The following is a 16,851-nucleotide window of genomic DNA, read 5'->3' as shown; positions in this document are numbered from 1 at the left end:
TGGAAGAACCGCCTTTTGTATACTTCACAAAACGATTTTTCATTAATTATCAACATTTTTTTGTCATAATTCCTAAAACATTGGTATTGAACCGCTAATATCTTTTAAGCTATTTTAGGTAGAGTTCTGCTGTTTGCACTCAGAGAAAAGATAATTTGTTCAGCTTTTTTTACAAATATCAGATATAGCGTTCTGACGTTGTGGTGTTGCCAGTTTACGAGGGCGAAAAGAAAAAAACTAAATTTTTGAATAGTTTTTATATTTTTCGATTTTTTGACGAAACGACTTAAAACCTCCATGAATGTAGGTAATTCTTATATGGTTTCAGTAGAACAGACGTCTTTAAATTTGGAAATATTGGGTTGACAGCTGTATATCAATTGGCTTGGAAGAACCGCCTTTGTATACTTCACAAAACGATTTTTAATTAATTATCAACATTTTTTTGTCATAATTCCTAAAACATTGGTATTGAACCGCTAATATCTTTTAAGCTATTTTAGGTAGAGTTCTGCTGTTTGCACTCAGAGAAAGATAATTTGTTCAGCTTTTTTACAATATCAGATATAGCGTTCTGACGTTGTGGAGTTGCCAGTGTTACGAGGGGCGAAAAGAAAAAAACTAAATTTTTGAATAGTTTTTATATTTTTCGATTTTTTGACGAAACGACCTTAAACCTCCATGAATGTAGATTTTTCTGATATGGTTTCAGTAGAACAGGACGTCTCCGTTTTTAGAAATATCAGGTTGACAGCTGTATATCAATTGGCTTGGAAGAACCGCCTTTGTATACTTCACAAAACGATTTTTCATTAATTATCAACATTTTTTTTTGTCATAATTCCTAAAACATTGGTATTGAACCGCTAATATCTTTAAAGCTATTTTAGATAGAGTTCTGCTGTTTGCACTCAGAGAAAGATAATTTGTTCAGCTTTTTTACAATATCAGATATAGCGTTCTGACGTTGTGGTGTTGCCAGTTTTACGAGGGCGAAAAGAAAAAAACTAAATTTTTGAATAGTTTTTATATTTTTTCGATTTTTTGACGAAACGACTTAAAACCTTTATGAATGTAGGTTATTCTTATATGGGTTTCAGTAGAACAGACGTCTTTAAATTTGGAAATATTGGGTTTGACAGCTGTTATATCAATTGGCTTGGAAGAACCGGCCTTTGTATACTTCACAAAACGATTTTTAATTAATTATCAACATTTTTTTGTCATAATTCCTAAAACATTGGTATTGAACCGCTAATATCTTTTAAGCTATTTTAGGTAGAGTTCTGCTGTTTGCACTCAGAGAAAGATAATTTGTTCAGCTTTTTTACAATAACAGATATAGCGTTCCTGACGTTGTGGTGTTGCCAGTTTACGAGGGCGAAAAGAAAAAAACTAAAATTTTGAATAGTTTTTATATTTTTCGATTTTTTGACGAAACGACTTAAAACCTCCATGAATGTAGGTAATTCTTATATGGTTTCAGTAGAACAGACGTCTTTAAATTTGGAAATATTGGGTTGACAGCTGTATATCAATTGGCTTGGAAGAACCGCCTTTGTATACTTCACAAAACGATTTTTAATTAATTATCAACATTTTTTTTGTCATAATTCCTAAAACATTGGTATTGAACCGCTAATATCTTTTAAGCTATTTTAGGTAGAGTTCTGCTGTTTGCACTCAGAGAAAGATAATTTGTTCAGCTTTTTTACAATATCAGATATAGCGTTCTGACGTTGTGGAGTTGCCAGTTTACGAGGGCGAAAAGAAAAAAACTAAAATTTTGAATAGTTTTTATATTTTTCGATTTTTTGACGAAACGACCTTAAACCTCCATGAATGTATATTTTTCTGATATGGTTTCAGTAGAACAGACGTCTCCGTTTTTAGAAATATCAGGTGACAGCTGTATATCAATTGGCTTGGAAGAACCGCCTTTGTATACTTCACAAAACGATTTTTCATTAATTATCAACATTTTTTTGTCATAATTCCTAAAACATTGGTATTGAACCCGCTAATATCTTTAAAGCTATTTTAGATAGAGTTCTGCTGTTTGCACTCAGAGAAAGATAATTTGTTCAGCTTTTTACAATATCAGATATAGCGTTCTGACGTTGTGGTGTTGCCAGTTTACGAGGGCGAAAAGAAAAAAACTAAATTTTTGAATAGTTTTTATATTTTTCGATTTTTTGACGAAACGACTTAAAACCTTTATGAATGTAGGTTATTCTTATATGGTTTCAGTAGAAACAGACGTCTTTAAATTTGGAAATATTGGGTTTGACAGCTGTATATCAATTGGCTTGGAAAGAACCGCCTTTGTATACTTCACAAAACGATTTTTCATTAATTATCAACATTTTTTTGTCATAATTCCTAAAACATTGGTATTGAACCGCTAATATCTTTTAAGCTATTTTAGATAGAGTTCTGCTGTTTGCACTCAGAGAAAGATAATTTGTTCAGCTTTTTTACAATATCAGATATAGCGTTCTGACATTGTGGTGTTGCCAGTTTACGAGGGCGAAAAAGAAAAAAACTAAATTTTTGAATAGTTTTTATATTTTTCGATTATTTGACGAAACGACTTAAAACCTCCATGAATGTAGGTGGTATTCTTTGATGGTTTCAGTAGAACAGACGTCTGCGTTTTTAAAAATATCAGGTTGACAGCTGTATATCAATTGGCTTGGAAGAACTGCCGTTGTATACTTCACAAAACACATAATTCCTAAAACATTGGTATTGAACCGCTAATATCTTTTAAGCTATTTTAGGTAGAGTTCTGCTGTTTATACTCAGAGAAAGATAATTTGTTCAGCTTTTTTACAATATCAGATATAGTGTTTTGACGTTGTGGTGTTGCCAGTTTACGAGGGCGAAAAGAAAAAAACTAAATTTTTGAATAGTTTTTATATTTTTCGATTTTTTGACGAAACGACTTAAAACCTCCATGAATGTAGGTTATTCTTATATGGTTTCAGTAGAACAGACGTCTTTAAATTTGGAAATATTGGGTTGACAGCTGTATATCAATTGGCTTGGAAGAACCGCCTTTGTATACTTCACAAAACGATTTTTAATTAATTATCAACATTTTTTTTGTCATAATTCCTAAAACATTGGTATTGAACCGCTAATATCTTTTAAGCTATTTTAGGTAGAGTTCTGCTGTTTGCACTCAGAGAAAGATAATTTGTTCAGCTTTTTTACAATATCAGATATAGCGTTCTGACGTTGTGGTGTTGCCAGTTTACGAGGGCGAAAAGAAAAAAACTAAATTTTTGAATAGTTTTTATATTTTTCGATTTTTTGACGAAACGACTAAAAACCTCCATGAATGTAGGTTATTCTTATATGGTTTCAGTAGAACAGACGTCTGCGTTTTTAAAAATATCAGGTTGACAGCTGTATATCAATTGGCTTGGAAGAACCGCCTTTGTATACTTCACAAAACGATTTTTCATTAATTATCAACATTTTTTTGTCATAATTCCTAAAACATTGGTATTGAACCGCTAATATCTTTTAAGCTATTTTAGGTAGAGTTCTGCTGTTTGCACTCAGAGAAAGATAATTTGTTCAGCTTTTTTACAATATCAGATATAGCGTTCTGACATTGTGGTGTTGCCAGTTTACGAGGGCGAAAAGAAAAAAACTAAATTTTTGAATAGTTTTTATATTTTTCGATTTTTTGACGAAACGACTTAAAACCTCCATGAATGTAGCAAATTCTTATATGGTTTCAGTAGAACAGACGTTTGCGTTTTTAGAAATATCAGGTTGACAGCTGTATATCAATTGGCTTGGAAGAACCGCTTTTGTATACTTCACAAAACGATTTTTAATTAATTATCAACACCTTTTTGTCATAATTCCTAAAACATTGGTATTGAACCGCTAATATCTTTTAAGCTATTTTAGGTAGAGTTCTGCTGTTTGCACTCAGAGAAAGATAATTTGTTCAGCTTTTTTACAATATCAGATATAGCGTTCTGACGTTGTGGTGTTGCCAGTTTACGAGGGCGAAAAGAAAAAAACTAAATTTTTGAATAGTTTTTATATTTTTCGATTTTTTGACGAAACGACTTAAAACCTCCATGAATGTAGGTTATTCTTATATGGTTTCAGTATAACAGACGTCTTTAAATTTGGAAATATTGGGTTGACAGCTGTATATCAATTGGCTTGGAAGAACGCCTTTGTATACTTCACAAAACGATTTTAATTAATTATCAACATTTTTTTGTCATAATTCCTAAAACATTGGTATTGAACCGCTAATATCTTTTAAGCTATTTTAGGTAGAGTTCTGCTGTTTGCACTCAGAGAAAGATAATTTGTTCAGCTTTTTTACAATATCAGATATAGCGTTCTGACATTGTGGTGTTGCCAGTTTACGAGGGCGAAAAGAATAAAACTAAATTTTTGAATAGTTTTTATATTTTTCGATTATTTGACGAAACGACTTAAAACCTCCATGAATGTAGGTTATTCTTATATGGTTTCAGTAGAACAGACGTCTGCGTTTTTAAAAATATCAGGTTGACAGCTGTATATCAATTGGCTTGGAAGAACCGCTTTTGTATACTTCACAAAACGATTTTTAATTAATTATCAACATTTTTTTGTCATAATTCCTAAAACATTGGTATTGAACCGCTAATATCTTTTAAGCTATTTTAGGTAGAGTTCTGCTGTTTGCACTCAGACAAAGATAATTTGTTCAGCTTTTTTACAATATCAGATATAGCGTTCTGACGTTGTGGTGTTGCCAGTTTACGAGGGCGAAAAGAAAAAAACTAAATTTTTGAATAGTTTTTATATTTTTTGATTTTTTGACGAAACGACTAAAAACCTCCATGAATGTAGGTTATTCTTATATGGTTTCAGTAGAACAGACGTCTGCGTTTTTAGAAATATCAGGTTGACAGCTGTATATCAATTGGCTTGGAAGAACCGCCTTTGTATACTTCACAAAACGATTTTTCATTAATTATCAACATTTTTTTGTCATAATTCCTAAAACATTGGTATTGAACCGCTAATATCTTTTAAGCTATTTTAGGTAGAGTTCTGCTGTTTGCACTCAGAGAAAGATAATTTGTTCAGCTTTTTTACAATATCAGATATAGCGTTCTGACATTGTGGTGTTGCCAGTTTACGAGGGCGAAAAGAATAAAACTAAATTTTTGAATAGTTTTTATATTTTTCGATTATTTGACGAAACGACTTAAAACCTCCATGAATGTAGGTTATTCTTATATGGTTTCAGTAGAACAGACGTCTGCGTTTTTAGAAATATCAGGTTGACAGCTGTATATCAATTGGCTTGGAAGAACCGCCTTTGTATACTTCACAAAACGATTTTTCATTAATTATCAACATTTTTTTGTCATAATTCCTAAAACATTGGTATTGAACCGCTAATATCTTTTAAGCTATTTTAGGTAGAGTTCTGCTGTTTGCACTCAGAGAAAGATAATTTGTTCAGCTTTTTTACAATATCAGATATAGCGTTCTGACGTTGTGGTGTTGCCAGTTTACGAGGGCGAAAAGAAAAAAACTAAATTTTTGAATAGTTTTTATATTTTTCGATTTTTTGACGAAACGACTTAAAACCTCCATGAATTTAGGTTATTCTTATATGGTTTCAGTATAACAGACGTCTTTAAATTTGGAAATATTGGGTTGACAGCTGTATATCAATTGGCTTGGAAGAACCGCCTTTGTATACTTCACAAAACGATTTTTAATTAATTATCAACATTTTTTTGTCATAATTCCTAAAACATTGGTATTGAACCGCTAATATCTTTTAAGCTATTTTAGGTAGAGTTCTGCTGTTTGCACTCAGAGAAAGATAATTTGTTCAGCTTTTTTACAATATCAGATATAGCGTTCTGACATTGTGGTGTTGCCAGTTTACGAGGGCGAAAAGAATAAAACTAAATTTTTGAATAGTTTTTATATTTTTCGATTATTTGACGAAACGACTTAAAACCTCCATGAATGTAGGTTATTCTTATATGGTTTCAGTAGAACAGACGTCTGCGTTTTTAAAAATATCAGGTTGACAGCTGTATATCAATTGGCTTGGAAGAACCGCTTTTGTATACTTCACAAAACGATTTTAATTAATTATCAACATTTTTTTGTCATAATTCCTAAAACATTGGTATTGAACCGCTAATATCTTTTAAGCTATTTTAGGTAGAGTTCTGCTGTTTGCACTCAGACAAAGATAATTTGTTCAGCTTTTTTACAATATCAGATATAGCGTTCTGACGTTGTGGTGTTGCCAGTTTACGAGGGCGAAAAGAAAAAAACTAAATTTTTGAATAGTTTTTATATTTTTTGATTTTTTGACGAAACGACTAAAAACCTCCATGAATGTAGGTTATTCTTATATGGTTTCAGTAGAACAGACGTCTGCGTTTTTAGAAATATCAGGTTGACAGCTGTATATCAATTGGCTTGGAAGAACCGCCTTTGTATACTTCACAAAACGATTTTTCATTAATTATCAACATTTTTTTGTCATAAATCCTAAAACATTGGTATTGAACCGCTAATATCTTTTAAGCTATTTTAGGTAGAGTTCTGCTGTTTGCACTCAGAGAAAGATAATTTGTTCAGCTTTTTTACAATATCAGATATAGCGTTCTGACGTTGTGGTGTTGCCAGTTTACGAGGGCGAAAAGAAAAAAACTAAATTTTTGAATAGTTTTTATATTTTTCGATTTTTTGACGAAACGACTTAAAACCTCCATGAATGTAGGTTATTCTTATATGGTTTCAGTAGAACAGACGTCTTTAAATTTGGAAATATTGGGTTGACAGCTGTATATCAATTGGCTTGGAAGAACCGCCTTTGTATACTTCACAAAACGATTTTTAATTAATTATCAACATTTTTTTGTCATAATTCCTAAAACATTGGTATTGAACCGCTAATATCTTTTAAGCTATTTTAGGTAGAGTTCTGCTGTTTGCACTCAGAGAAAGATAATTTGTTCAGCTTTTTTACAATATCAGATATAGCGTTCTGACGTTGTGGTGTTGCCAGTTTACGAGGGCGAAAAGAAAAAAACTAAATTTTTGAATAGTTTTTATATTTTTCGATTTTTTGACGAAACGACTAAAAACCTCCATGAATGTAGGTTATTCTTATATGGTTTCAGTAGAACAGACGTCTGCGTTTTTAAAAATATCAGGTTGACAGCTGTATATCAATTGGCTTGGAAGAACCGCCTTTGTATACTTCACAAAACGATTTTTCATTAATTATCAACATTTTTTTGTCATAATTCCTAAAACATTGGTATTGAACCGCTAATATCTTTTAAGCTATTTTAGGTAGAGTTCTGCTGTTTGCACTCAGACAAAGATAATTTGTTCAGCTTTTTTACAATATCAGATATAGCGTTCTGACATTGTGGTGTTGCCAGTTTACGAGGGCGAAAAGAAAAAAACTAAATTTTTGAATAGTTTTTATATTTTTCGATTTTTTGACGAAACGACTTAAAACCTCCATGAATGTAGCATATTCTTATATGGTTTCAGTAGAACAGACGTTTGCGTTTTTAGAAATATCAGGTTGACAGCTGTATATCAATTGGCTTGGAAGAACCGCTTTTGTATACTTCACAAAACGATTTTTTAATAAATTATCAACACCTTTTTGTCATAATTCCTAAAACATTGGTATTGAACCGCTAATATCTTTTAAGCTATTTTAGGTAGAGTTCTGCTGTTTGCACTCAGAGAAAGATAATTTGTTCAGCTTTTTTACAATATCAGATATAGCGTTCTGACGTTGTGGTGTTGCCAGTTTACGAGGGCGAAAAGAAAAAAACTAAATTTTTGAATAGTTTTTATATTTTTCGATTTTTTGACGAAACGACTTAAAACCTCCATGAATGTAGGTTATTCTTATATGGTTTCAGTATAACAGACGTCTTTAAATTTGGAAATATTGGGTTGACAGCTGTATATCAATTGGCTTGGAAGAACCGCCTTTGTATACTTCACAAAACGATTTTTAATTAATTATCAACATTTTTTTGTCATAATTCCTAAAACATTGGTATTGAACCGCTAATATCTTTTAAGCTATTTTAGGTAGAGTTTCTGCTGTTTGCACTCAGAGAAAGATAATTTGTTCAGCTTTTTTACAATATCAGATATAGCGTTCTGACATTGTGGTGTTGCCAGTTTACGAGGGCGAAAAGAATAAAACTAAATTTTTGAATAGTTTTTATATTTTTCGATTATTTGACGAAACGACTTAAAACCTCCATGAATGTAGGTTATTCTTATATGGTTTCAGTAGAACAGACGTCTGCGTTTTTAAAAATATCAGGTTGACAGCTGTATATCAATTGGCTTGGAAGAACCGCTTTTGTATACTTCACAAAACGATTTTTAATTAATTATCAACATTTTTTTGTCATAATTCCTAAAACATTGGTATTGAACCGCTAATATCTTTTAAGCTATTTTAGGTAGAGTTCTGCTGTTTGCACTCAGACAAAGATAATTTGTTCAGCTTTTTTACAATATCAGATATAGCGTTCTGACGTTGTGGTGTTGCCAGTTTACGAGGGCGAAAAGAAAAAAACTAAATTTTTGAATAGTTTTTATATTTTTTGATTTTTTGACGAAACGACTAAAAACCTCCATGAATGTAGGTTATTCTTATATGGTTTCAGTAGAACAGACGTCTGCGTTTTTAGAAATATCAGGTTGACAGCTGTATATCAATTGGCTTGGAAGAACCGCCTTTGTATACTTCACAAAACGATTTTTCATTAATTATCAACATTTTTTTGTCATAATTCCTAAAACATTGGTATTGAACCGCTAATATCTTTTAAGCTATTTTAGGTAGAGTTCTGCTGTTTGCACTCAGAGAAAGATAATTTGTTCAGCTTTTTTACAATATCAGATATAGCGTTCTGACGTTGTGGTGTTGCCAGTTTACGAGGGCGAAAAGAAAAAAACTAAATTTTTGAATAGTTTTTATATTTTTCGATTTTTTGACGAAACGACTTAAAACCTTTATGAATGTAGGTTATTCTTATATGGTTTCAGTAGAACAGACGTCTTTAAATTTGGAAATATTGGGTTGACAGCTGTATATCAATTGGCTTGGAAGAACCGCCTTTGTATACTTCACAAAACGATTTTTAATTAATTATCAACATTTTTTTGTCATAATTCCTAAAACATTGGTATTGAACCGCTAATATCTTTTAAGCTATTTTAGGTAGAGTTCTGCTGTTTGCACTCAGAGAAAGATAATTTGTTCAGCTTTTTTACAATATCAGATAAAAAGTTCTGACGTTGTGGTATTGCCAGTTTACGAGGGCGAAAAGAAAAAAACTAAATTTTTGAATAGTTTTTATATTTTTCGATTTTTTGACGAAACGACTAAAAACCTCCATGAATGTAGGTTATTCTTATATGGTTTCAGTAGAACAGACGTCTGCGTTTTTAGAAATATCAGGTTGACAGCTGTATATCAATTGGCTTGGAAGAACCGCCTTTGTATACTTCACAAAACGATTTTTCATTAATTATCAACATTTTTTTGTCATAATTCCTAAAACATTGGTATTGAACCGCTAATATCTTTTAAGCTATTTTAGATAGAGTTCTGCTGTTTGCACTCAGAGAAAGATAATTTGTTCAGCTTTTTTACAATATCAGATATAGCGTTCTGACATTGTGGTGTTGCCAGTTTACGAGGGCGAAAAGAAAAAAACTAAATTTTTGAATAGTTTTTTATATTTTTCGATTATTTGACGAAACGACTTAAAACCTCCATGAATGTAGGTTATTCTTATATGGTTTCAGTAGAACAGACGTCTGCGTTTTTAAAAATATCAGGTTGACAGCTGTATATCAATTGGCTTGGAAGAACCGCCGTTGTATACTTCACAAAACGATTTTTATTTAATTATCAACATTTTTTTGTCATAATTCCTAAAACATTGGTATTGAACCGCTAATATCTTTTAAGCTATTTTAGGTAGAGTTCTGCTGTTTATACTCAGAGAAAGATAATTTGTTCAGCTTTTTTACAATATCAGATATAGCGTTTTGACGTTGTGGTGTTGCCAGTTTACGAGGGCGAAAAGAAAAAAACTAAATTTTTGAATAGTTTTTATATTTTTCGATTTTTTGACGAAACGACTTAAAACCTCCATGAATGTAGGTTATTCTTATATGGTTTCAGTAGAACAGACGTCTTTAAATTTGGAAATATTGGGTTGACAGCTGTATATCAATTGGCTTGGAAGAACCGCCTTTGTATACTTCACAAAACGATTTTTAATTAATTATCAACATTTTTTTGTCATAATTCCTAAAACATTGGTATTGAACCGCTAATATCTTTTAAGCTATTTTAGGTAGAGTTCTGCTGTTTGCACTCAGAGAAAGATAATTTGTTCAGCTTTTTTACAATATCATATCAGATATAGCGTTCTGACGTTGTGGTGTTGCCAGTTTACGAGGGCGAAAAGAAAAAAACTAAATTTTTGAATAGTTTTTATATTTTTCGATTTTTTGACGAAACAACTAAAAACCTCCATGAATGTAGGTTATTCTTATATGGTTTCAGTAGAACAGACGTCTGCGTTTTTAAAAATATCAGGTTGACAGCTGTATATCAATTGGCTTGGAAGAACCGCCTTTGTATACTTCACAAAACGATTTTTCATTAATTATCAACATTTTTTTGTCATAATTCCTAAAACATTGGTATTGAACCGCTAATATCTTTTAAGCTATTTTAGGTAGAGTTCTGCTGTTTGCACTCAGAGAAAGATAATTTGTTCAGCTTTTTTACAATATCAGATATAGCGTTCTGACATTGTGGTGTTGCCAGTTTACGAGGGCGAAAAGAAAAAAAACTAAATTTTTGAATAGTTTTTATATTTTTCGATTTTTTGACGAAACGACTTAAAACCTCCATGAATGTAGCATATTCTTATATGGTTTCAGTAGAACAGACGTTTGCGTTTTTAGAAATATCAGGTTGACAGCTGTATATCAATTGGCTTGGAAGAACCGCTTTTGTATACTTCACAAAACGATTTTTAATAAATTATCAACACCTTTTTGTCATAATTCCTAAAACATTGGTATTGAACCGCTAATATCTTTTAAGCTATTTTAGGTAGAGTTCTGCTGTTTGCACTCAGAGAAAGATAATTTGTTCAGCTTTTTTACAATATCAGATATAGCGTTCTGACGTTGTGGTGTTGCCAGTTTACGAGGGCGAAAAGAAAAAAACTAAATTTTTGAATAGTTTTTATATTTTTCGATTTTTTGACGAAACGACTTAAAACCTCCATGAATGTAGGTTATTCTTATATGGTTTCAGTATAACAGACGTCTTTAAATTTGGAAATATTGGGTTGACAGCTGTATATCAATTGGCTTGGAAGAACCGCCTTTGTATACTTCACAAAACGATTTTTAATTAATTATCAACATTTTTTTGTCATAATTCCTAAAACATTGGTATTGAACCGCTAATATCTTTTAAGCTATTTTAGGTAGAGTTCTGCTGTTTGCACTCAGAGAAAGATAATTTGTTCAGCTTTTTTACAATATCAGATATAGCGTTCTGACATTGTGGTGTTGCCAGTTTACGAGGGCGAAAAGAATAAAACTAAATTTTTGAATAGTTTTTATATTTTTCGATTATTTGACGAAACGACTTAAAACCTCCATGAATGTAGGTTATTCTTATATGGTTTCAGTAGAACAGACGTCTTTAAATTTGGAAATATTGGGTTGACAGCTGTATATCAATTGGCTTGGAAGAACCGCCTTTGTATACTTCACAAAACGATTTTTAATTAATTATCAACATTTTTTTGTCATAATTCCTAAAACATTGGTATTGAACCGCTAATATCTTTTAAGCTATTTTAGGTAGAGTTCTGCTGTTTGCACTCAGAGAAAGATAATTTGTTCAGCTTTTTTACAATATCAGATAAAAAGTTCTGACGTTGTGGTATTGCCAGTTTACGAGGGCGAAAAGAAAAAAACTAAATTTTTGAATAGTTTTTATATTTTTCGATTTTTTGACGAAACGACTAAAAACCTCCATGAATGTAGGTTATTCTTATATGGTTTCAGTAGAACAGACGTCTGCGTTTTTAGAAATATCAGGTTGACAGCTGTATATCAATTGGCTTGGAAGAACCGCCTTTGTATACTTCACAAAACGATTTTTCATTAATTATCAACATTTTTTTGTCATAATTCCTAAAACATTGGTATTGAACCGCTAATATCTTTTAAGCTATTTTAGGTAGAGTTCTGCTGTTTGCACTCAGAGAAAGATAATTTGTTCAGCTTTTTTACAATATCAGATATAGCGTTCTGACATTGTGGTGTTGCCAGTTTACGAGGGCGAAAAGAAAAAAACTAAATTTTTGAATAGTTTTTATATTTTTCGATTTTTTGACGAAACGACTTAAAACCTCCATGAATGTAGCATATTCTTATATGGTTTCAGTAGAACAGACGTTTGCGTTTTTAGAAATATCAGGTTGACAGCTGTATATCAATTGGCTTGGAAGAACCGCTTTTGTATACTTCACAAAACGATTTTTAATAAATTATCAACACCTTTTTGTCATAATTCCTAAAACATTGGTATTGAACCGCTAATATCTTTTAAGCTATTTTAGGTAGAGTTCTGCTGTTTGCACTCAGAGAAAGATAATTTGTTCAGCTTTTTTACAATATCAGATATAGCGTTCTGACGTTGTGGTGTTGCCAGTTTACGAGGGCGAAAAGAAAAAAACTAAATTTTTGAATAGTTTTTATATTTTTCGATTTTTTGACGAAACGACTTAAAACCTCCATGAATGTAGGTTATTCTTATATGGTTTCAGTATAACAGACGTCTTTAAATTTGGAAATATTGGGTTGACAGCTGTATATCAATTGGCTTGGAAGAACCGCCTTTGTATACTTCACAAAACGATTTTTAATTAATTATCAACATTTTTTTGTCATAATTCCTAAAACATTGGTATTGAACCGCTAATATCTTTTAAGCTATTTTAGGTAGAGTTCTGCTGTTTGCACTCAGAGAAAGATAATTTGTTCAGCTTTTTTACAATATCAGATATAGCGTTCTGACATTGTGGTGTTGCCAGTTTACGAGGGCGAAAAGAATAAAACTAAATTTTTGAATAGTTTTTATATTTTTCGATTATTTGACGAAACGACTTAAAACCTCCATGAATGTAGGTTATTCTTATATGGTTTCAGTAGAACAGACGTCTTTAAATTTGGAAATATTGGGTTGACAGCTGTATATCAATTGGCTTGGAAGAACCGCCTTTGTATACTTCACAAAACGATTTTTAATTAATTATCAACATTTTTTTGTCATAATTCCTAAAACATTGGTATTGAACCGCTAATATCTTTTAAGCTATTTTAGGTAGAGTTCTGCTGTTTGCACTCAGAGAAAGATAATTTGTTCAGCTTTTTTACAATATCAGATAAAAAGTTCTGACGTTGTGGTATTGCCAGTTTACGAGGGCGAAAAGAAAAAAACTAAATTTTTGAATAGTTTTTATATTTTTCGATTTTTTGACGAAACGACTAAAAACCTCCATGAATGTAGGTTATTCTTATATGGTTTCAGTAGAACAGACGTCTGCGTTTTTAGAAATATCAGGTTGACAGCTGTATATCAATTGGCTTGGAAGAACCGCCTTTGTATACTTCACAAAACGATTTTTCATTAATTATCAACATTTTTTTGTCATAATTCCTAAAACATTGGTATTGAACCGCTAATATCTTTTAAGCTATTTTAGGTAGAGTTCTGCTGTTTGCACTCAGAGAAAGATAATTTGTTCAGCTTTTTTACAATATCAGATATAGCGTTCTGACATTGTGGTGTTGCCAGTTTACGAGGGCGAAAAGAAAAAAACTAAATTTTTGAATAGTTTTTATATTTTTCGATTTTTTGACGAAACGACTTAAAACCTCCATGAATGTAGCATATTCTTATATGGTTTCAGTAGAACAGACGTTTGCGTTTTTAGAAATATCAGGTTGACAGCTGTATATCAATTGGCTTGGAAGAACCGCTTTTGTATACTTCACAAAACGATTTTTAATAAATTATCAACACCTTTTTGTCATAATTCCTAAAACATTGGTATTGAACCGCTAATATCTTTTAAGCTATTTTAGGTAGAGTTCTGCTGTTTGCACTCAGAGAAAGATAATTTGTTCAGCTTTTTTACAATATCAGATATAGCGTTCTGACGTTGTGGTGTTGCCAGTTTACGAGGGCGAAAAGAAAAAAACTAAATTTTTGAATAGTTTTTATATTTTTCGATTTTTTGACGAAACGACTTAAAACCTCCATGAATGTAGGTTATTCTTATATGGTTTCAGTATAACAGACGTCTTTAAATTTGGAAATATTGGGTTGACAGCTGTATATCAATTGGCTTGGAAGAACCGCCTTTGTATACTTCACAAAACGATTTTTAATTAATTATCAACATTTTTTTGTCATAATTCCTAAAACATTGGTATTGAACCGCTAATATCTTTTAAGCTATTTTAGGTAGAGTTCTGCTGTTTGCACTCAGAGAAAGATAATTTGTTCAGCTTTTTTACAATATCAGATATAGCGTTCTGACATTGTGGTGTTGCCAGTTTACGAGGGCGAAAAGAATAAAACTAAATTTTTGAATAGTTTTTATATTTTTCGATTATTTGACGAAACGACTTAAAACCTCCATGAATGTAGGTTATTCTTATATGGTTTCAGTAGAACAGACGTCTGCGTTTTTAAAAATATCAGGTTGACAGCTGTATATCAATTGGCTTGGAAGAACCGCTTTTGTATACTTCACAAAACGATTTTTAATTAATTATCAACATTTTTTTGTCATAATTCCTAAAACATTGGTATTGAACCGCTAATATCTTTTAAGCTATTTTAGGTAGAGTTCTGCTGTTTGCACTCAGACAAAGATAATTTGTTCAGCTTTTTTACAATATCAGATATAGCGTTCTGACGTTGTGGTGTTGCCAGTTTACGAGGGCGAAAAGAAAAAAACTAAATTTTTGAATAGTTTTTATATTTTTTGATTTTTTGACGAAACGACTAAAAACCTCCATGAATGTAGGTTATTCTTATATGGTTTCAGTAGAACAGACGTCTGCGTTTTTAGAAATATCAGGTTGACAGCTGTATATCAATTGGCTTGGAAGAACCGCCTTTGTATACTTCACAAAACGATTTTTCATTAATTATCAACATTTTTTTGTCATAATTCCTAAAACATTGGTATTGAACCGCTAATATCTTTTAAGCTATTTTAGGTAGAGTTCTGCTGTTTGCACTCAGAGAAAGATAATTTGTTCAGCTTTTTTACAATATCAGATATAGCGTTCTGACGTTGTGGTGTTGCCAGTTTACGAGGGCGAAAAGAAAAAAACTAAATTTTTGAATAGTTTTTATATTTTTCGATTTTTTGACGAAACGACTTAAAACCTTTATGAATGTAGGTTATTCTTATATGGTTTCAGTAGAACAGACGTCTTTAAATTTGGAAATATTGGGTTGACAGCTGTATATCAATTGGCTTGGAAGAACCGCCTTTGTATACTTCACAAAACGATTTTTAATTAATTATCAACATTTTTTTGTCATAATTCCTAAAACATTGGTATTGAACCGCTAATATCTTTTAAGCTATTTTAGGTAGAGTTCTGCTGTTTGCACTCAGAGAAAGATAATTTGTTCAGCTTTTTTACAATATCAGATAAAAAGTTCTGACGTTGTGGTATTGCCAGTTTACGAGGGCGAAAAGAAAAAAACTAAATTTTTGAATAGTTTTTATATTTTTCGATTTTTTGACGAAACGACTAAAAACCTCCATGAATGTAGGTTATTCTTATATGGTTTCAGTAGAACAGACGTCTGCGTTTTTAGAAATATCAGGTTGACAGCTGTATATCAATTGGCTTGGAAGAACCGCCTTTGTATACTTCACAAAACGATTTTTCATTAATTATCAACATTTTTTTGTCATAATTCCTAAAACATTGGTATTGAACCGCTAATATCTTTTAAGCTATTTTAGATAGAGTTCTGCTGTTTGCACTCAGAGAAAGATAATTTGTTCAGCTTTTTTACAATATCAGATATAGCGTTCTGACATTGTGGTGTTGCCAGTTTACGAGGGCGAAAAGAAAAAAACTAAATTTTTGAATAGTTTTTATATTTTTCGATTATTTGACGAAACGACTTAAAACCTCCATGAATGTAGGTTATTCTTATATGGTTTCAGTAGAACAGACGTCTGCGTTTTTAAAAATATCAGGTTGACAGCTGTATATCAATTGGCTTGGAAGAACCGCCGTTGTATACTTCACAAAACGATTTTTATTTAATTATCAACATTTTTTTGTCATAATTCCTAAAACATTGGTATTGAACCGCTAATATCTTTTAAGCTATTTTAGGTAGAGTTCTGCTGTTTATACTCAGAGAAAGATAATTTGTTCAGCTTTTTTACAATATCAGATATAGCGTTTTGACGTTGTGGTGTTGCCAGTTTACGAGGGCGAAAAGAAAAAAACTAAATTTTTGAATAGTTTTTATATTTTTCGATTTTTTGACGAAACGACTTAAAACCTCCATGAATGTAGGTTATTCTTATATGGTTTCAGTAGAACAGACGTCTTTAAATTTGGAAATATTGGGTTGACAGCTGTATATCAATTGGCTTGGAAGAACCGCCTTTGTATACTTCACAAAACGATTTTTAATTA

Source organism: Metopolophium dirhodum, chromosome 1, assembly GCF_019925205.1.
Source record: "Metopolophium dirhodum isolate CAU chromosome 1, ASM1992520v1, whole genome shotgun sequence".
Taxonomy (NCBI): Eukaryota; Metazoa; Arthropoda; class Insecta; order Hemiptera; family Aphididae; genus Metopolophium; species Metopolophium dirhodum.
The sequence above is the reverse complement of the archived record's forward strand: the minus strand, read 5'-3'. Positions refer to the sequence as shown.